Below are 23,438 nucleotides of genomic sequence, written 5' to 3'. Positions count from 1 at the left end.
TTTTTGAAATGCTGCACACATTGAAAGAAGACTGGGGCAATGATCCTGCCCCACTTATGCTATTGTTTATTCTCTTTCCTTTTTTTTTTTTTTTCCCTTAGAATCTAATGCCACAGTAGTGATATTCAGGATTTTTGTCTTTATGAATCTGTTTCTTTTTGGCTTTCATTCCTTCAGTCTCTTAACTTAGTACAAACTGCTTCAGTAAACAAGAATATTATACCGCAAATTTGTATTTTTAGGTAATATATCAGTAATGTAAAAATTAGGCACAAGGAAGCTTACACAGTTCTAAAATCTGGAGAGTGTTTATTTTTTCACCACTTAATCTACCAATATTATTCAGTTCTTTTTGTGCTGATGATTTTAATATCTAAAAGGATATGAAATTGCACTGCATGTATTATTTATATAGAAGAAGTCCAAACTAAATCATCTGGCTGATTTAGCATTCATATATTGCTCTTAAATATCTAGAACTTTTGAACTGTGTTTTAAAAATTCAAAGGAGCCTCAAGTGACCAGATCTGTTTCCCTTGCAAAATAATCATAGAATCACTGAATATCTCAAGTTGGAAGGATCCCATAAGGATTACCGAGTCCAACTCCCTGCTCCTCACAGGACTGCCTAGAACTAAAACATATGACAAGAAGTGTCTTTCAGATGCTCTTTGAACTCTGAGAGTCTTTGCAGTAATCTCTTCCCTGGGGAGCCTGTTCCAGTGAACGACCATCCTCTTAGTGAAGAATCTTTTCTTCATGTCCAATCTGAACTTTCCCAGATTCATACCATTTCCACATGTCCCAATAAATCCCATTAAAATATAAAAATAAAAAACTGATTATGTAAAGATTCATTCTCTAGAGAAACAATCAAGCTGTAAAAGGGTTATCTTGTCAAACAAGACACTTTTCCATGCTTCATAAACTCCTACATCAGACCTGTGAAATATGGATGTATGTCCAAATGAGCTCAAATTTCTTTATGTGAAACACTGAAATGTGTAACTCTGTCTTCTTCTATTTTGGTTATTTCAAGTATTAAAAATATGGATATCTGGGAGTGCCAAAAGGAGTGTAAGGTTTGAAGAACTGCATATCTCTGCTCGGAGCTTGTGGTTCAGCTCCAAGCTGCCTGAAATGAGCACCAAGTATCAGACTTAACTGCAGTGCAGTCAGGTCTGTAAAACTGTCTTTTTGACAGTGTATACCAAATTGCCTGTTTAATCATAATCAGTTTCTACAGTGTAATACTACATACTGCATAAGCCAAGTACATATAAATGTAGATATTCAAGTTCAAAGTGTTTTAGATGGTTTCGCTTTAAAATGAAGTAGGTATTGCATTACGGCTTTACTATCCCTTTGCTAAAAGAAGTCTTCGTGGACTCATAAAATAACACAATATTCTAGCACATTTTTGCTACTTCAGACAAAACTACATAAATAAACTATTTTTTATTTTTTTTTCTTTTTCCTACTAAGTGGTACAAAACAAGGCTATCACAATCCAACTCCCAAAGTTGGGTAAGCTATGCATATCCTGACAGTCTTGTGTCTAATCTCTTCTTAGAAGTTTACACCAAAGAAGGCTTCACAACCTCCCTAAGCAGTCTAATCTGTTGCCTGTCTACACTGTTCAGAAGTCTAGACTAATGCCTGAACTAAGCCTGTAATTTCTTCATGCTCCTATTCTGTCAGGAACATATCACATGTAAGATGTGTCCCTCCTCACAAGGGGCCACACATTCCTTCCTCCCTTTGAGCCCTGAAGTTTATTTGTGCCAGTTCAACAGTTTCCCCTGATTATAAGGCAAGACTGTTCTTTCTTTTTTCATTTTTTTCTTTTTGAGCACTGCATTTCACAGACCCAGTTTACAGCACAGCCATATGAAGCGCTGAGTCAGCATAACTGAGAGGAGAGAAATACCCAGGGGCGAGCTGGAACAAGTGGTTAAATGTAGAGAATGTGGAGAAGGTGAATGGTGTTTGAACTATTATAAATGGCACTGTTAATGTTCAACAACAATCTGAAGGTCCCTCATCATAGGATCAGCCCCTTACTTGCTTCTCAGTTCCCAGTGAGTTCCTGTTCCCAGCGGGCTTCTGATCAGAAGTTAAATTTCAAATAGAGAGTAGTCAGGAGGTCACAATATGACGGATGACAGATGGCAGAAAGATGATGAAGCTGAATCAATTTAACCACACAGACAGCATGAAAGACATGGTTCCCAGACTATGAGCCTGGCTCTGCTATTCTTCTTTCTTGCTCCGCATTTGAACTAGTCTCTGCCCCCTTTCCCACTTCTCTTGCTCCCTCCTTTGTACAAGCTCTGGTGCACCACCTGCCTCAAAGTACTCTTATTCAGTTCACTAACCTGGTAGAAATTTACTTGCTCTTTTTGCTGGACTAATGATCTGCAGTGTTTCAGCAAATGGGAGATATTAGCAGCAGCATGGAGGTGGGAGGGGGAGAGCAGGAATGGCAAGCTGCACAGTCAATATGTGCAGCTACCCCATCAGAGGGGTCTTGAGCTCCCTTAGGTCATAAGCAACATGAACATGTTATTCAGCCCTTATACTAAATAAAGTATATGCCAGTGATGCTGTCTTATATGTAGGGCCTTTCATGAGCAAAACCTGAAGACTTGTACAGCTGTGACTGCTCGGGTTGCAGTGTATCTCAGTCATGCTTCATTCTCATTTGTGTGACTAGACACATTGACTTCAAGTAAACTCAACACAGTTTGGAAAATATTATTAGAGAAAGAGTATTTTAATCAATAGAATGAACTTAATTTTCCTTAAATATAACAGAAACACACTGACTGCAAAACAAAGGAAAAAAAAAAAGGGGGGGGGAAACATAAGGCATGCACAACACTGTCTTAAGTAAAAAACATTAGTCAAACCTTGCCTTATTTCTTTCCCTGAAGGCAGCAAGACACTTGAGATTGAGCCCCCTGACATAAGGGTCAGCATGCCCTGACTCTCCCCTTAGGGTCTTGATAGGTCAGTGACCTCTGTCATCCTGTTATGACCATTCAGCTTTGAGGAGAGCAACAAGCACCAAGAAGAAATCCTCACCAAGAGTGTAATTAGGGTATCCTACTGTAAGGGTGCCTTAACCGGGTAGACTTGAACTACGATGCTGGCACTTTTATCCAGATTGTTGTACTAGAAATAGAAATAATACTGAAGAGATCAACACCTTAAATCCTCTTTTCCTCTCAATTCCAGTTTTTATTGTAAACATTGTCTTTTCTCCACTTTTCATCTAAAGTTTTAACTCCTATATTCCTAAACATCTGAAAGCCTCATATTTGTCCTAGTGTCTAGACTACCTTAGTCAAAATACAACAAATGCATATATCAGAAGATACATATAATTTCATATTATGTATGTCCAGGCTGCCCAGGGGGGTTGTGGAGTCTCCTTCTCTGGAGACATTCAAAACCCGCCTGGACACGTTCCTGTATAACCTTATCTAGGTGTTCCTGCTCTGGCAGGGGGATTGGACTAGATGATCTTTTGAGGTCCCTTCCAATCTCTAACATATTGTGATACTGTGTGATACTGTGATAATCTTGCACAAATGATTAATGAAGTGCTTTTTATTATTATTATTTGGCTTCATGTTGTTGGTAATCTGAGCAGCTAAATGTTAGATCATCATATATATATGTCTGATATTTCACATTTGTCCTCAAGTTTGGTTTGCCTGAGAAAAGTGGATTGCACATATGGAAAGCAATAGCTAGCCATAGTCACTGATTTCCTGTTTCTCTCCTTTTAAGTTTTTGTTAAAATGGGACTGGTATTATGATTAACTCATCTTACAAAGTTACTGCCTTCTCTAAGACTGATTATACATACAATAGGATTAAAAAAATGTCTAGCATGTTGAAATATTAACGGTGTTAGAATTTTTTTGCTGAACTGACAAAAAAAATCTGTACTTCATTATGTTTTTCTATAGCAATGTTTCATTGTGCAATAAGAAGAAAAATACTGATTTTAAATCCAGATAAACATTCTTACAGTATTCTTTCTAGTAGGCTTTATAATGAAAGAAAAAATCATTTTGGTAGTGAAGAATTGTTCATTTAGCACCCCCCCGTCATCTTTCAGCTTTGAGATTCAAAGTCCAATTCTGCTTAGGATTCTCCTAATGTTCTGACTAAATTCAAAGACTGAATTTTACCCTTAAAACAAATTGTTCATAAAGAAATGAACAGTTCCAACAACTTGATTACTTTTAAATGTCCTAAAATATTTGTCAATGGAAGATCATTCCTACTAAAATGCTTTATGTTTTTATTTATAATGACCATCGATAAATTTCCATGATTTTTCCTTCAGTATACAAGTGTACTCCACTGTTGCTTCTTCAAACTATCTTCCATGGTATACTTGAAGAGAAATGTTACTTTCCCTGTTGCAGAGTAGTAAGAAGGATTCCTTCTCCCCAGTTGCTGCTATAAGGCTGTTGAAAAAAAGTACAGGAATAAGCAGTAGTCTTGATTTCTTGATAATAATATTGGATTCCTACTCAACCTGTGCAACCAAATAAATACTAATACATTGTTTCAAATCTAGCTTGTTATGGTGTAAAACACCTATCATGTGACAATGTTAACTTCTTTAAATACTGCACTAATATATAACGTGTATTTTCTTAGTTAAGCAGGTTTTGTGAGGGCTGAATGTGTATCAATATATCAGTATATAAAAGGTTGATTAAAACTTTTTTTTATCTTCATTTTGCTGTATTGCTTGATTAGATCCTTCTTTATGCAGGCCCAGCTTTATGCAAAGTTTAAGGTAAAAACTGTAGTTTGCTGAGGGCATTTAGAATTTTATTCCCTTAATGATGATGCACAATTGTATCTGGAAGAAATCTTTGAATCTTCCTTTCTAAGTCTAATCAACTGCTAATTATTCCAATCCTACAAAAAGAACAATAACAAAGTATTTGTCACTTTAAGCCCCCAGCACAATATACAGCAGTTATTGGTTTTGGTACAGTGAAGACTTTTAAAAGCTGATTCATGCAGTGTGCAATATCTTTCTAGAGTGCTTTTTGAACGCAATTAGTTGAATCTGAAGATGAATTAGCAATAGGTAACTACACAAGAGGATTTGTATATATCATACGTCATCATGTTGACACTGTAGACATGTATGAAAGAAAGAAAAGAAGGAAGGTTAAAGACAAGCTTGATTTGCAATTACTTACTTGATTTTACTGACAAATAAAAGTGAACTAGAAAGCTGCACCACCACAGAGAGGCTTCAGTAATTTATGCACTCATGAAGACTGTCAAGAAGTGTGCCATTTATATTTTTTAACAGAAGTTGATCCTTGCTACTTTAAACTGAAAGCCAAGATTAGTTCTGAATAGAAAAAAATTTTGAAAGCAGAGGAGTAGATACATTCTGAACATTGAAAAAGGGTTGAAATCTGGAGAAAATATGGATAGATTCCATTTACAATCCATTTTAACTTAGTACTTTTCGTACTCAGAATAGCACAGACACTTAGAAAGGAGTTCATGTTAGTATACCCTGATGACATCTGCGACAGACTCTACTATGCTAAATGAGGGAAGAAGGCCATTCTGAGACCAGGGTCCCTCTTTAAGAAGATCTTGCTCTTTTTCTTCTCTACTTAAATCAGGGAGATGGCCTTTTGTTACTGACAATCACTGTGCTGCACATAGTTGTTGAGCTAGGCAGAGCACAGGCTACTTCTCTTTTTAGAAGGAGGAGGGTAGGGATAAACTTGTGATAGAAAAAATTCTTTCTACTAGCCAAATTTTCAAAATTGTCTTAAGGTAAAGCCTTGTATAGAGAAAGTTACGCTTTTTTTAAGGGCAGAGAATTTAATTTGAATCAAATGAGAGTTTGATTTACTACTCAAACTTTGGTCTTTGCAAATATTTTCCTGTACAGCCAAAAAAAAAAAAAATTCACAGCAGTCTGAAAGTGAAGGATACATATAGGGATACCTAGAAAATTAAGACATTTCAGCAGTTTTTGCAGGTAGAAAGAAAAAAGTTTATTCTGGTTATTATTAATATCTATTCCAAAGAGTCACACAATAACATTTAATTCTCCATTCTGGGTTATTCTATTAAAATTCTATGTGACAGAACAAGTCTCATGGGTATACTGTACCTAATATCACAAATGTGCTGAAACAAGTTCTGAAGTCAGTATCTCTCCTTAAAACCAAGAGTTTAGGAATTTATCTACATTTGATTGGGGTTGCAATTATTACTGACATCTTGCTATGGAAAAATCATATTAAAATCACCAAAATTTACAACTTTTTCTGGGAATTCTCATCATAGTTTATGATGATTATATAGAACTAGTCAGTTTTAGAATACTCATATATTTTAGAATTTCAAACAATCAATAGTAAGCCCATTATTATTAGGCCTCATTATTTTTTTTAATTGATGATTTGATGGCTAATCAATTGACTTGGGTATTCTGATAAATGCATTGTGATTATCTCAGAGTTCAGAAGACTGTGAGAATGTCAAACAAACACATACATAATCAAATTTAAAGGTCATAAAAGCCTGATGATGTAAAAATGGCTGAAATGTTTGTCTACTGTGTAAAATATAAGAGCATGGTGTGACTGTAATATATTAAAATCAAACTCTAAGTTACTGCAGTTTTTATTACTTATTTAAATGAAATATTGCAGCAGGGCAGAAAACTATTTTTTTAATGAGAAAAGCTAACTAATAGAAATGACTTGTAAGGAAAAGTTATACGCTCCCACGTAAGGAGATGCAAAAATTTAGAACTGTTGAAAAGATGTGGAAACTGATATATAATCTAACTATATGTAGTGGATGGTGTTCAACCTCCAGGTAGCCACCTTCAGACTGGATGTTTCTTGGAAATAGGTGTGTGGTTACACAGAGGATGCTACTAACAGGACTTCAGTTTGTCATACCTGAGATAAGTTCCACTAGTAGTGAGGCAGAGATGAAAAAGAATATCTTTAATATCTTTACAAAGCTTGTGAAAAGGGCTTTACAAGTGAAGGAAAGAGAGGCCTGAGGAGCAGAAGCTCAAGGCAATGATAAACAGCAGAAATCTGCATAAAAACAGAAAATATAGAAAATAAATTTTAATGAGAACAGGGCCATATGAGGAACATGAAGAATTATAATAGATCAGTCTACTGAAAATCTAACATACATGAAAATATGTTAATGCAGAAAATGTTAATAAAAAAATGGAAACGTCACTACAAGATCAAAATATGATTTCACTTGTATGAAAAAGACATACCAAAAAGCCCTCTTAATTCATACAACAAAAACATTACAATATAAAGGTTACAGTTTGTCCAAGGACAGACAGTGCAATAAGACAAATGTTATTTGTCTGGTATATCATAAATATTTCCTTTTGACTTCAGACTTGAATCACTAGAAGACAATAGACCCAATACAGACCAGATGGATGAGAATTTCTGTGAATATCTTTAAAGAATATGTGGCAGAATTACACAGTTGTGGATTTTGACTGTAGATAGAGAATACTGCAGGGATATGAAGTCTAGCAGTTTCTAAGAACATGACCGTGAGATTTGAGTGCACAACTTCAAGAAAGTATCTAGAATGAGACATTTTTATGGACTGATTCCAGCCAACAGAAAGATACTCATTGATACTATGAAGGCTGAAGACAATTTGGATTAGAATAATAGTAAATTGACAGAGTTCACAGCTTTTTAGAAGAGAGCTTAGCAATAACAGCAAAACAAAAATAAGGAGAAAAATACAGCAAACACTAAGATTTGGGAAGTAAGATTAAGGGGAAAGGATTTAGGTAGAATGGACATTTCCTTTAACAAACAATTTTAAAAGTAGGTGGTCAAATGGTTCCATTCTTAAGGAAAGGTAGAAAGGTACTAATATGTCTAGATAGCAACCTGTTTAATGATTGTCAGAAAAGTAGAAAAACTAAGGAAAGAGAAAAATAGATTGGATTACCATGAAAAAAGTATAAAAATAAAACATCACAGAGATATAGCACAGAGAGCTGCAGTTAGGAGGGACACCAAAGCCTCATCCTCTCAGACAAAAAAGTACATTTGAAACAAGATTAACAAGCAATACTTGATATTAAAAAGGAAACAAAACTACTAATAGATGATTCTGGAAAGGCAAAAATGTTTGATATTGTCACAAAAATAAACAGAAACCAGCATAGATTTCTGAAGAAGACACTGCACTTAACTTTGTTCTTACAGAACATTGGGCCATATGGAGAAGGGGAAAGGCTTTAATAAATTTCATGACATAATCTCATAAACTGTTTTAAAAAAAGAGAGATTTTTGTATAAAGCCATAATAAAATTACATGGAATGTGCGAGCATATCTGGATATTTCTATTTCCCTTTTGTAGGAAAATGTAAAGTAAATACTTGGAAAATGTAATATTAAAAAAAATACCCCAAAACCCAAACAGTCAAAACCAAACAAAAGACCTCTTTAAAAATTCATGTCAAACAAAACAATATAGCTAGATAAAATTAGTTTATCACTTACAAAATTTTAGAGGTTATCCAATTTAAGTAGAGAATGTAGAAGAAATGTTCTTTTGCTTTGCCAGACATACATGGAGGTGTGTGAATATGTAGCTGAAGTGAATTGTAATCCTCCATAATACCTGAGATTGATCACTATTGGAAACCTCTGTTCTATTCAATCAAGCTGATCCCATCAATCAAGAAGACACTTTGAAGTGGATGGAGTGGAATGAAATTTTCTAGTGTTTGTGTGTACTTGCTGAGCAATACTGTGTGTGACAGAGAAATCCCAGATACTGAGATTTTTCTGCTCTGGGGGAGCCGAAACATCACTTCTCTTGTCTGGTGTCGGAGACAGCTGCCACTGTCTGAGACTTGTCTAAAATAATATAGCTCCAAACTCTAGGAGCTAACTGCCTATAGTATGTTCCACTGGCAAACCACTCAATTTCTTTTTATTTGTGACTCATATTCATATCCCATTCTTCAGAGGTGAGATGTGAGTAGTTGAAATCAGGGCTTTTCGGACTTTAGGTCTGCATTGGACCATGTAATTGCTTTGTTGTTGATACAGTTAAAGTCCAAACATACCAAAATCTTGACAAACTTCCCACCTCCTTTTTTATCAGTCTGCTCTTTGAAGTCATTACTCGAATATCTTGATATCTTTGACGACAAGAAAGTTCAAGACAGAATCGTAAGTTAAGCCAAGGTATTGTTCACAGCAGAAAATTTCTTTCATCATCTAGTAGGTAACTCTGGTTGGGATTTCTTTTTTTTAACTTTAAGATCGTAGTTCTTAGGAAAAACAAGTGGGAAAACAAAAATTTAATGCCTTTTTTATGTATTTGGCATTTGGATACTCATTAGCACACTGTATTCACACTATCACGATTTGCTCATCAAACACATAACATTAAAAATTAATCACATTAAATGGAAACTTTTAAATTCACAGTAGCATGTGAAAAACAGACTGTTCTGTGCTGTGCTTATATCAGAAGGAATAACAGGGAAAAATACGGCAGAAAAGTAAATAAATCCCATGAGATAATATTTGACTTTCCTGTTCATTCTGTTCACTTGTTACAACTTATTTAATTTGGTATATACAAATGAGATTTAAATTATATTACCTGTAGCATAAAGCAATAAGCATTTATTTTAATTTGTAAAAGGGTAAACCATATTTTGCTCTCTGCTTAGTTCTGTGTTATCTAATTTTTTGGTAAACATTGACTACAGAAAGAATTCTGTCTACTTCTATTCTTCAACATTCCAATCCTCTGACAGGAACACATATAAAAGAATAATAATCTTTTAATCTTTTAATCAAAATCTAGTGCATGTTCAAAATCTAGTCTAGAGCTTAAAGCATGAATTTCTATTTGCTAGCTGCATCTGGAAAATTACCCATTGATTTGTTTGGCAGTTTAGTTTCTACAGGAAACTCCAATTACACAAAGGAAGTGGTTTTTTGCAAATATCAGTATTCTGGATTTATAGTCTACTCACAAAAATTATTTAGGCATATTTTACTTCTTTTTGGAATAAAAGCTAATAAGCCAGTTACAAGCAAAGAGTCACTAATTCTGAAAAAAAAATTATATTTTTCTTCCAGTAAAAGAAGAGTAGATCCAGTGGTACATTGCAGAGATTGTTACAGGTTCTTGGTTTCCGCTAAGACCATGAACAGCTGTTGGTGGTCTCTAGGATTAGTGCCCTGTATTCAGAACAAGGATACGATGGTTTTCATAGTATTTAAGCTACATTTTTGTAATAAGAAAACTCCTGAAAAGTTCAGCATGATCCTAACACACCAGGAACCATAAAATCGTAATACACTTGAATCATCCAGAATGGAAATACAGTATAGAAAATAAAAGGGAAGCTTAAAAAACATTTTAAGAAAGACAAGAGAAAAACAGAAGCCTTGTGTGCTAAAGCAATTTGATAAGTAGTGTAATTTTGTGAAATCGTTCATTCAGACACTCCAAATTTGAGTGAAAGTGTTGTTCTGAAATTTGTAAATGGCCGGAAGATGACTTTTATTGCACAGATTTGAACAATACCTGTGCCATCCAGCACATGGATAAACTTCTAGAAGCAAGTGAATGGTTCGTGAAATTCCACCAGCCACTGTACTGCCTGTATAACCAGGCTGTCTTCTTATTGTACTCCCCATTCTTAAACCAGCAACATTGCTACTGTTATCTTACCCTAATGCACATAATGTTGAAATAGCAATAAGAGAAAAGAGTTTTCATCTTAGCAAGGTCATCAATACTAGTTGGAAATAAATATTCAATCAATTTTTCTGCCTTGAAAATATTAGCATTGTGCTTTATATGCCTGATACTACTTTGATCAATAAATTTTCGTAATCATTGAAGAAATGGAAATCCAAACAAGTTTTCAGTCTTCTGGTTTTGGTAATATTATCTGAAGCTTATTATAAGATATTTTTGAAAACTAGCCACCTGTCCTCTCCAAACCATAGGAAAAAATTTATCCTGTTGGACTTTAAATAAAACATAGATAGATTATCCAACTACATTTAGGGAGAAAAGCAACGTTGAAAGTTTTCCACATTAAATAATTAACAATTTCCAACTGCATCTGAGTGCAACACTGTAAAGAATTCCTGTAAAGTTCTACATTCTAAGTCCTTTATTTTTTAGTATGTTTGTTTTCCAGATACGTTGAATTTTAGGTATTGTGAGATTGGTTGGATGTCTGAATATTTTATAGCTTAGAATGTCATCAAACTAGAGAACACTGACTAAGGCAGAAATCATAAATTAAGAAGTCAAATAATATTAGTGTTGATCTGTGTGTCAGTCTCTAACAGGAGTAATTAGTTCCTTATTTCATCTAAAATTACATTTAAAACAGCTTGGAAAAGAGTAAAAAGAGCATTTTTATATTTTAAAATGTTTTTATAATTCTAGAATACAGTAGATAGCGTGTTCAGTTCAGTATCCTTCTCATCAGCTCCTGTTTTCCTAGCTTTCCCTTCTGGTGTTTCAGAAAACACCATGCATGTAGTGTTTATAAACAACATTAATTACTAAATTGAAGTTAAAGAACAGACCTCTCCAATATGTTTAATCGTTGGCCAAAGCTCAAATCATCTCAAAACAAATCTTACAAAACCATGCTCTACCCTAGAGATTATGGAATATTATACATCTGTGCAAACCTTTAACAAAGTTTCAGATTAAGGAGACTATAGAGACTGAATCAAATTTCTGTGTACCTCTCCCTAGGGTCAGTGACAAAACAACAACTGCTTGTTTCCATCAGCAATAGTCCGTCTGCTGCTGCTGCTGCTGCAAAAGAAAAAAAAGCACAAGTTTAAAATCTTATGATTCAGCAAAGGCATGACTGTGGGGTGGGTGAATGGGTTTACAGATTTTAAACCAGGTGCATTGTAGACAGATAAGCAGAATGAATACTGCTGATGCTTAATTACTATGTACTTGCATAAGTCATGGATCTCATAGTAAAAAAAGGAAGAAAGATTTATAAGGTAATTCATTCTCTTTAAGATGATCTATATAATATAACAACACAGCCTTGAGAATAGAAAGCTTTTAAAATAGACTAGATTTGTACCTCCTTATGAAAGCTGTCTTTTAGCCACTGCCACACCTGATTTTTATATGATTTTCTTGAATGTGGTTGTATTTCTAGAAGGTACTAATTTACTAGTACAGGTAAAAAGACTAATGCAGCAAAAATTTCCACAGGTGACGATAATGAGATTCATTGATATCTCCTATTTCTCCTTTGGAGAGTCAAAGAGTGGGAGCTTTCAGAAACCCAGTTATAGTTGTCGATTCTCAAGGGCTTTTGGAGTCAAAGTACTTTCTTTTCCATGTTTTTCCCAGTCCTTTGAACACCTTTCTGCTGGGAGCTGTCAGAAGGGGTGCTTGCTCCCTGACACCCTCCTGGTAATAATGACCTTTCTGCATGGAGAGCCCAAAATGAATCTAGTAACACTGAAATACTCCAACAAATTAAATAATATTATAAATAGGCTTCTACTGATATTTATCATAACTCAAGTGGCTGGGACACGTTAAAAGGGTATACCGTGCATTTCTTAAATACTCAATTTCATATTACAAATACCTCAGTACAAAGGTTTTGTTTTTTAAGAAAAAGCCTTTCATAAGGCCAATCTAAACCCTCTCAAACCAAATATCAAAGGCTTCAAAGATTCAAAAGTTCAGTGAGCTTCAGATCAGGTTATGAATTTCACCCTGCTTTCTACTACCAAGATTTGAACTGTCTGCCAGGTCTACCCACCAGAGGTGGGTGATCACATTTGTAGGTTTATAAAGACCTTTTTAAAAATAATTAATTATTTGAGAAACTTAGAAGGCAAGTGGGTAGGTCCTTTCAGCATCATACAGATTGGCTTGCTCAAAATTTTTCTAGGTCTGCCAAAAACTGAATCTTTTAACTCTTTAAACTGGCTCAAGTCCTAAATCTACTCACAGCTTACATAGAAAAAGGCAGCTTTTCTAGTTCTAAATAATTTGGGAGTTAGAAGTTCAAATGCATCTCTTAAAACAGCCAAAGCAGTTTCTGAACTCTTGTATCTGTATATTCACAATAGGATTTTTCCGATAACGTTCAGGACACAGAACTCATAACTTGTTTTAGCTTTGGAATGATTTCACAAATACATGATTTCACACAGGCTGTATTTTGGCAGCCTTGTCTCAAGGTGACAGAGTCACAGATAAGTGAAGCAGTGCTCCCATCTGAAAGATGATTTTATCTCACCATATAAAGGTGGAAGAACTCACTGCTACTTACTTATCTACACTTCCAGCTTTCTTCTTTCTCTTGATTAATATCAACACTCATCCAAGTTCCAGTGTCTGTATGAGTATCCTGCACATATTACAGACAATACATTCCCTTTTTCCTATCCTTTTGAGAAAACTTGTGCCATGAATGATGGATAGGAAATCGATTAATTGAAGAATTAATAATCTGTGGTTATCTTAAAGTTTAACTTTCCAAGGCCTTTAAAACATAGCTGTATCTCAGTCAATTGAATACCCATGTTTTTCTTTTACATTCACAAAAAAGCTAAGTCAGCTAAGCAAACTCAGTAATAGACATTCCCTGTTTCCTTGAAGAAACAGGCATAGAAATCAGGCATTTTCTCAGCTACACATACAAAGCCTACAAGGGGCACCCTAAAATTCATTCCCTAACAATGAAAAGACTGAACCTGGGTTATATCTGAGCATGGTCATCATTGTGCTACTTGTGTCAGCTGTGTGCTTTCACAACAATGAAGGCGAACTACAGATCAGACTGCATTGTCAAGTTATTTGCAGTCATTCAAGTAAAGTGACTGTTTCCCCTTTCTGGCACTTATTAGATTTCATCTGGAAAAATATGTCCAGTTTGGGGCCCCCAATATATAAAAGACATCAGCATGGTAGAGCAAGTCCGGAGGATGGCCATCAAAATGATAAAGGGGCAGAGCACATGAGGTTTATGGAAAGGCTGATAGCAGCAAAGGTGGAGCCAGGCTGCTCTGAAAGGACAAAGCAAAAAGGCATGAGTACAAAGATTGATATTCCAGTTAAATATTGGGGAAAAGGTTTTTTGATCCTTTTAAAGTAAGGGAAGTCAAACACTGCACAGGTTGCCCACGCAGGCTGGGGAATGATTCTTCTTTGGAAATATTAAAAACTTGAGTACATATTACCCTCAGTAACCTTATCTAAATTCAAGGCAAAATCTAACTTTAAAAGTGGCCCTGCTTTGAGCAGGGAGTTGAACCAGATAACCTCCATAGGTCCCTTCAAATCAAAATCATTCTATGATTCTGATACAAAATGCATGCTTCACAGCTTTATAATCTTTGCCTACTAATGCCTTGAAATCTTTATTCTCTGTAAATTTATAGAAGACCTCTTTGTTTCCTACCACAATAACTTATAACAATCGAAAATGTTACATCTTACCTATTGAGAAAAGATCACCAAATTACTTTCTTTGCTACCTACTTATTAAAATATACACAAAATTAGAATTCTCAGCCATCTTCTCTTGTCAATGAAAATGTCTGCAAGCCGTATTCAATTTGTTTACAGAAAAGCTCTTTGATTCCAGACAAGCCAGCTATCCAGGCTGCCTTTCTGACCTAATTATATGCTCTAAAATCCAGAGTGCAACTTTTCCTAAAGCACACTTGATGTGATATGGATTTATTATCTGATCCACATACAGAACAGTGGGAAATCAATGTGCACACAACTTATTAATATTCCAGGAGCTGGTAATAATTAAAAAAAAAGTCAAAGCACTGACCATACGTTCATATTTACTGTTCAAAATGTGTTGTGTGCAGCATGGAAGAGTAGTAATAGGGGACTGAAAGGTTTTGGTGAAACTTTAAGGCAAATCATCTGCTAGTATAAATTATTTAAACATTCTTGCAGTCAATATAACTATGAAAATTTACAACAGCTACAAACCTGTCCCTTCCAAGTCTTAATTTCCCACATTTTAGTTAGGTTTTGAATCAAAACACTTTAATAACCTCCTTTGGATGTCAGCCAAAGCTCACTGAGGTCAATTAAAATGTTCCCAGCAAAAGGAAGGGTTTTTTGATCTGATCTATTACATTTAAGTTGCCTGCTTTGAAATTGTTACCTTAGTCATGTCAAAATAACTTTATTTATTGGGGGGTGGGGGGAGCGGGGGAGAAAGGAGAATCAGGAGTTCTGGTATATGCAGAGATATTATTTTGATATAGAATAATGAAAGAAACTAATGTTAAGATTGATGCAAATGCCTTTGCAACCTAAAGAATGATACGTCATTAGTCAAGATTTGATGTTTTCTGGAAATATTTTTTTATGGAAGATATCTTTTTTTCCTCTTTTGTTTACATTATGCCAGTATCTTAACCCCTCCTTAAGGTTTGCACACACACATACACACACACACATCCCTACCTGTAAGACCATTTTCTTCAATGAAGTTCTAATGGACACATCTTTTGACAGCAAGGTTATCAGAAAACTGGCATACTGATAGCTGAGAGGCAGTTCAGGAATGTTACTGCAGTGTCTCAGAAAGGGGGAAAATAAGGTTCTGTTAGAGAAGACATCATGGTTTGTAAATGGCTAATGGAAGTAACACACTGTAAAAATCTGTACATCCCTTGTTCTGCTACAGCAAATAGATCTAAATGCCTATCTCATTTCTTTCCTTTTTCTCTTTTTTTTGTCAAAGCTTACTGAACATCTTCCCACATAGCCATAAGGGAAGGAAGGGTGGTATTGGAGAAGAGGGAGTATTTGTTTTTTTGATTCTTCAAAACCAATTACCCTTATGATTATAAAATTTTAAAATGTTAAATAATAAAACTGTCACATGAAATTTGGCTATGATGCCATATATGATGCAAATTCTTATTTTTACAGTATAAAAGAAACATTTTACACTAGTTTCACATAAGCTGAGTCATGAAAGGATTGGAATTTCTGCTCTATTGGTGCTCTGCTGATGTGTAACTTTTAAGAGAATGATAGGCACATAAAACAGCATGAAGGGAAACCTGACATTTAAGAAAAATTTTTGCTACCTTGTCCTGTATCATTATTCATACTATTAGCAAATTTTGCATAAACTAAGGCACTTTTTAAATTCAAAAGACATCTTTTGTATTCCCTTCTCTGTTACTAGAAAACTCACATGGAATCAACAATTGTGTCTTCTACAATGGCTTTAGATATTGGAATTATTTCAAAGTTTTTTGTTAAAAAAGACCTCTTCAAGCATACTGTAAAAAGCACATTTGAAACTTTTTTGTTTCAAAGGGAATGTTCTCAAAGACTAATATCTGCAGCACTGAGGTGACAGTTATTAGCCTGATGTAGGACTGTGAAAGGAGTCTCTTGGCTGCTAGACTTCTTCCTGATAGTAAAATTACTCTGCAACAGATAATAGGTATGTCTTTTATTATTATTGTTATTACTATTATTATTAGCCATTTGTGTTGTCTGTGTTTCTGTATTATTCCACTAAAGTCATAAATAATGATACAGTTTGCAATATATATGAGATACAATGTTATTTTCATATATGTTATTTGACTCCTTGCTCTAATATAGATGCATATGTAAAGTATTAAATTAATTAACAAACGTATGGATTCAGGATGGGAGAAAGAAGTAACCTTTTTTGCTTTTTCTGAAAATTTACTTCATTAAAACTTCTAAGGTATGTCGTGGTTTAAGCCCAGCCAGTGACTCAGAACTACGCAGCCACTAGCTCACCTCTCCTCCTTTTTCCCTACCCCAAGCAGGATGGGGAGGAGAATCAGAAGAGTGTAAACCCCACGGGTTGAGATAAGAACAGTCCAATAACTAAAGTATAATATAAAACTACTACTAATAATAATGATAAGGGAAATAACAAGGGGAGAGAATATAAAACTGAAAAGGGAAAAGGAAAACAATAACCACAAGTGATGGAGAATAGAATTGATCACCACCTGCTGATTGACACCCAGCCCAACCAGAGTAGCAATTGGTCCCTTCTGGGCAACTCCCCCCAGTTTATATACATGCTGTGGTATGGTATACCCCTTTGGTTAGTTTGGGTTAGGTGTCCTGTCTTTGCTTCCTCCCAGCTTATTGTGCCCCTCCTCACTGGCAAAGCACAAGAGACTGCAAAGTCCTTGATCAAGGTAAGAATTACTTAACAACAACTAAAACATCAGCGTGTTATCACATTGTTCTCAGACTAAAGCCGAAACAAGCACTGCACCAGCTACTAGGAAGGAGAAAAAAAATAACTGTTACATCTGAAACCAGGACAAAGTAGCACAGAGGTACTTCAGGTATGATTTCAGATAGATTTTGTTCATGGAGAATATTTTAGGGATAACTGATCTAGTCTGGTTTCAGCCTTCAGCACTGCCAGTGGAAGAAAAGGTTCAGTTTAACTGACAGTCTTTTTGATAGGGAAGTTCAGATATCCTGAGTTTGTAAGGATTGGGCTAAATTTTTTTATGGTTTTCTTTTTCAGAAGATTTTAGAAGATCCCCTTTGAAGGGTTTTAAATTCAGTTTTCTCTTGTGAGGAGGACAATGAAGATGGAACAATGATTCTGAGTGACTGGTGTAATAACGGATAATATTTTAGGCTTAAAAGTGAAGAAACAAGACAAACCCCTGTGTTTTCCAAGGTAGAGTTTGCCTGGTGCAGTAGCACAGTAACCAACAGAGTTACAGGTCTGATTTGTTCACATTGATCCAGAGAAAGATTTTAATCTGTCTATTGAAACTAATGCCAGCTGTCTGCAGAGCCCCTGGGACAAATACGCCAGATGGAGGTTGCCAGAAGAGTATAACCATGTCCCTTCCCTGCCAATATGTTCCTTTACACCAGTGGGACTTTGGGAAAGCACTTGAGCTAGCTATGTCACAGGGGAACTCCTTGGCTGGGCTTTCCTCTTCTTTTGTCCAGAAGATGTAATGGAAAAAAAAAAAAAAAAAAAAGGGAGTGACGGGAGGAAAGGAAAAAAGCCAGTGACCATATCTCTGCATCTTCTTGATCATGTTTAAGTTATTATCATCACCAGAACTATGGTGCAATAGTACTGAAAATAGTATTGCAAAGCTGCAAATAAGTTTCTCCTTTGTTCTTAGCCTCGCAATATTTTCCTTAGCATTTCATAAACTAATATCATTTGCAGTATGCTTCTTCTATGCTGTTTGTTTTGCCAATAAGTAAGATTCTGTTATGGTCTCAGTACCATAGCCTGTGAAGTGATTGGTGTTTAAATCCTTTATGTGCAATTTTTCCCAGGACTTAGTTTTCTGAATTCCAAAATGGTTGCACTTGAATTGCACTTGATTTCCAATTCATCAGGCAGCAGACTGTGTAAATCTACTGCTAAATTTTATCATCCCCTACTCCTTTTCACTTGCATGTGCTGCACTCATTCCCATTTAAAGAGCCCTTTTGCAGGCTAAAGAGCTAGGGACAGCCAGGACTCTATCCTTAACCAGTGATGGGGTATGACTATACTAGTGGTGGTTTGATCCAGTTTAGTAGTCAGCTGTTAACACAGCCAGACCTAAATGGGTGGTTGAAAGTGCCTCATACAAGCCCTGCTCTACTCTGCCCTACTGAGACCTTGGCTCTCCACATTTCTAGAAAGATTTTTCTAAGTTTGCAGCTATTTAGAAAGCACAGATGTTGCTGCTTCTTGTCCCTGTCAAGGGTGCATGGGAAGCGGTAATGTAACAGTGAGTTATTATGCTAAAAAATTCTGCTGTCTGCATCTCAGGTTCACAACACAAAAAGACTAATTTTGTATGGATTTTCCTGTTTGTTATCAGAGGCAAAATGGGACTCTGATATTCAGGTATATAAAAGTGTTTTTTCACTTCTTTCCTTCATTATGTACAGTGAGAGAAAAGGATAGCTGCAATTCTTTACGGCTATCGGGAAAGACATGTTATGTTACCCTGATTGTAAGTCAATAATTTAAACTCAATGCATTTGCTTTTGAATAGGGAAGTTATCTGGCTAGAAAGTTAACTGTACTGTGGATGAGGTGATGCTCTGTATTGTAATGCTTCCAGTGTGAGTTGCCATTTCTCTATTTCCATATCACCTAGGATATCTGTGGCCTGCAGTCAATGCTGTGTTAAATTTTCTAAGTTCCATTTTAATTATATATATTTACAATTATATATGCTCTGTGTTATCCATGTTTTTTTGTATTGTCTGGGATCCTCCATTATCACAGAATGTCAGGAGACGATTGTAACAAGTCTATGCATGTGTACTGAAAGCAGTAATAGGTTTTTAGTAGGTATGTTCATGTGTAAGGTTAGAACAGCAGTTAGAACAGCAAAAGCAGTTTCCAGCAAGTCTGTCCAACATACAAACATTTGGCTAGTGAAACTGCCTTCACCCCATGTTACTGTGAGGAGGGTTAGAAACCATGAAAGGCAGAGATCTCTACAAGGAGATCATGCTCCCATGGCTTCATTCATGATGAAAAAAAAGCTGGGAGCTACTGGCTTACAGTGGTGCACAGCCAAAGCTGCAGAGCTTCATGGGGACCCACAGTGGCCAGCAGAACTCCAGGCAGCAAGGAATGGCCATAGATAGCATATCTATATATTTACCTGATCCTGTGCATTTTCACATTGTATAAAAGACTGCTGAAGTTCTACAGCCTTAAAATAAGCACAGCTGTGGTTTTGTGGCAAGAGGCTGCATAACAAACTCACTACCTGCTGCAGGCTCCTTTTAACTGATTAGTCATTACTTCAAGAAATATTCAGTTGCACAGTTAGTGTCTCTCCCCCTATCTCAATGGTCTTTCCTTCCTTTCTGTAAAGAAAAAAACCAGCAATCTCAATGTTAAATATTGCAGTGTATCGTGATAACTTCTAATTTTGCACTGCTGGGTTTTTTTACTGCCCTTCTCCTCCCAGAGTGATAAGCTACTGGTGCACTATCTAGAATGTCTGACTCTGCAGGCTTTTTCTTATTGCTTCACTTTTCATTTTGAAAAATATGCGCACTTCCATCTGTTACTTGAATACAATCCTTCTGAGATCTATGTGTGTATGAGCTTTTTGTGCTGAAGAGGCAGGTTTCTTGTAAATGCATTTTGACATTAGTTTTCTGCATACGTGTACTCATCCTACCTGCATTTTATGTTTTAGGTGCCACTCAGTGTAATCACTGAACTTCTGTAGTATTTTAATGCAACTGGGTAGCAATATTAAGTACAAGCGAAGACAGAGCTGATCAACAGCAAAATCTCAGGTTTCTGTTTTTAGCCAGGGTGTATGTGCTTGTGCTCTACAGCAGATGTTTCTGCCTTTGAGGCAATTTCAATGCTGAGCTATTTTAAAGACAGATTATTCTACATGAACAAGTAAATTCATAATTAATTCTACTTTCAACTTTTCAAGACTATTTTTTTGCCACTGAGGGAAAACATGTTACTGCCTAAAACATAAGCTCTGAGAGTTTATATAATTCTTGTTTCATCAGACAGTGCTTCAGTGACAAAGGATATTGCATTCTGACCAGAGATGGCTTTGATTCATACCTAACATTGAGAGGTAGGATGTGAGTCAGATAACTAAAGGCTGTCATTATATAACTGAAGAGGTGCATGTCAGCCAGACCCCATTACAGCACATTGCCTAAAAATTCTGCCTCTCTCTGAGACAGGTGATGTTGATAGCACTTTTGTCTTCCCTCTCTGCCCACATAAACTTTGTTTATTAATTAAGCCTAGGACAAGACTCACTTAATTTTGGAGACTCTGAATATGCAACCCCTCCTCAAAACCCTCTGCCAACTTTGCTTCAGTTTCAGGGTACCCACATTATGGTAAGAGAGGTCACTTTGCTGAGCAGAAATAAACAATGTTGGCAGTTCCCTGCATGCACTTGTACATTTTCTGTAAGAGTATTTCTATAGCTTCTTGTAATGTGGTAAATATGAGATTCTGTGGTGACCTGTGTTAGTGCTCTCTTATTCTGGCCTTCTGGAGTGGAAGTTGGGGAAAACTGGAATTGCAAGAGGTGTTATCTTGCAATTCCACGTGCAAGTGGTTTATCATGTGATTTATCATGTGTCCTTACTGCAAAATGGGAAAGGTGCTTGTCTAAATGAAACTCTAGATTTTAGTCAACTAGAAGCCTTAAACACCAGCAGATTTGGATGAAATGTTCTGGATAGAGACAAATGTTCCGGATAGAGAAAAAGCCACATGTGAAAGTGCAGACTGTGATGCCTTTTCAGCAAAACTTATTAAGATTCATCAACCCCAGGTGAACTGACGTGTCTCTATAGCTCTGTGCAGGGTTGTATCCCAGGGGCAGTATAGCTGCACCTGAGCAGCACAGGGAGATGTAGGGCCAGCTGCCCTTGGCATCCTGCTGCACAGACTCAACTACATCTCTGTTGCAGAGATGTAGGTTTTCATTAATTCAGATACCTGAGTAGAGCAGTACAACATTACACAAATACACCTTTGATGTGAGACACTCAGCATTCTTAAAACTCCTGCTGGTTTGACTTTGCCTTTTTCTTTACTCTTCAATGTCTGACATTTTGCTTTTTTTCATGCAGTTATTAAAATTATGTGTTTATATTTGTGTTCCTTTCAATGGTTGTTGGTGTCAAGATTATTTTATTTTGGGATAATTAGTATATTGTAAAATTTATGAGAAAACAATCTGAAGAATGTGGTCTTGTGGATACAAGCACACCTCTGAATGGGGCAGAGTAAGTTTTAGGCCTTGGAATAGCTTCTTGTTTCATGACATCAGCAGAAGTTGCTGGTGATGTAGTGATAGCAAGCATCCCTTAAGGAAGAAAGGAAAAGCCACCAATGTTGACAGCAGAAGCAGTTGTTCTGCATGGCGTTATTGATTGAATTTCCTTTTTTTTCATGCTCCAGTGTGAATATTTACAGTGTGTGTATTCTTGAGAATTTCTGTTTGGGAGTTCAAGTGCAGCTTCAGATGATACAGCAACATTTTCTGTTCATCTCTTTTTTGCTAAAGTATAAAAACTTCTGTGATCAATATCATATTTTATTTTTTATAGTCTTCCAAAACTCTTATATCCTACAAAGAGCAGGGGGGGTGGGGGGGGAGAAAATTTTGGGACTTTATAGTTCTAATCCTCTTTTATGCAGGTCACTATTTCTTTTTTCAATTAGATTTTTATCTTTTATAAATACTAAGCCAATATTGGTTCTAATGGTCAAACACAAATACTATCAACTAATTTAAGAACTAATCAACTAACTTAACAACTCCAGTATTTGAGTTTTAGTGCCACTGTTTCCCTCCTGGATACCATTCTTCTTGTAGAATAATAAATAGCGAGTGAGGGGAAGATGGCAATGGTGGAATAAAGAAGCTTGAGTGGGTTTGGGAAGCAAAAGCTGTGTGTCACTTGGCTAAAGCAGGAAGTGACAATCAACCATATTTTATTAAATGTAAATGGAAAAAAACAAACTTGTAAATGCTGTATTCACATAACCCCTAGCCAGTGAATGACTCAGTATGAAAGACTTGTTTTTCATTTCAGAAACTGGTGTCTCAGACACAGGCTAATTCCTGGAGGCAGCCATTCATCCAAATGCAACTTGTAGATCAAAATGAATGGCTTTTAGTTCTTGACAGAAAAGAATAAAAGACAAAACTGTGGAAATAGCAGATTCCTTCTCCCCTCCTTCCAACACCCCCCCCCCCCCCCAAAGAAAACCTTTTGCCATGAATTGCTTTTATTAATTTGGTATTGAATTAAATAATACTGTCAAACTTCTTGTCCAGTTTGCTCAAAACAGCATTTGACCAAGCTGACAGCTATTACGAAAGCCTTTACTTGAGACTAAATCATCTTTTCATTGCTGGTGAAGTGCCTTAGAGAACCTGAAACAAAACTGAATAGGTTGCATTTTGTAATTATGAATAATCCTTCTTTCTAGGTAGATAAACTGTCAAAAATGGTAAAACATTATATAAAAAAAACCCAACTCATGCCTATTTAATATCACCAGTTCCCATCAGTTTTAAACAATCATTCATGTTATATCAGCTTTAATGGGGATGAACATGGTACAGGATTTCCCTTGGCTTTAACCTACTTTTACTATTTATGTGAAGTAACTTTTCTTTAATATATATGAAAATCACTTTTTCCTTATGTACTTTGGACCTTATTATTTTTTTTTTGGACATACCATATTTATATTGTGATATATAGAAATATTTATTCATTTTTTTGTCCTGATTTAATCGGCAATTACTTTTGAACAATTTGAGTAGC

At 35.8% G+C, this 23,438-nt stretch overlaps 1 protein-coding gene across 3 annotated transcripts in view; it reads left to right on the top strand.

Moving 5' to 3' along the window:
• The window catches only part of HS3ST5 (heparan sulfate-glucosamine 3-sulfotransferase 5), a 203,124-nt gene that overhangs the window by 54,434 nt on the left and 125,252 nt on the right, over positions 1-23,438 (top strand). Inside the window, exon 2 of one of the 3 annotated variants that reach the window (XM_061366851.1) lies at positions 17,698-17,802. The exons of the other annotated variants lie outside the window; for them this stretch is intronic. The gene's annotated coding sequence lies outside the window, so the exon portion shown is untranslated. The remainder of the gene's footprint in view (positions 1-17,697; positions 17,803-23,438) is intronic. 3 annotated transcript variants of the gene reach the window in all.

This window comes from Neopsephotus bourkii, unplaced genomic scaffold (assembly GCF_033783945.1).
Source record: "Neopsephotus bourkii isolate Nb327-2 ecotype Australia unplaced genomic scaffold, CSIRO-AGI_Nbou_v1 NB_1358, whole genome shotgun sequence".
NCBI lineage: Eukaryota > Metazoa > Chordata > Aves > Psittaciformes > Psittacidae > Neopsephotus > Neopsephotus bourkii.
This window is presented reverse-complemented; position numbering and strand designations above follow the sequence as displayed.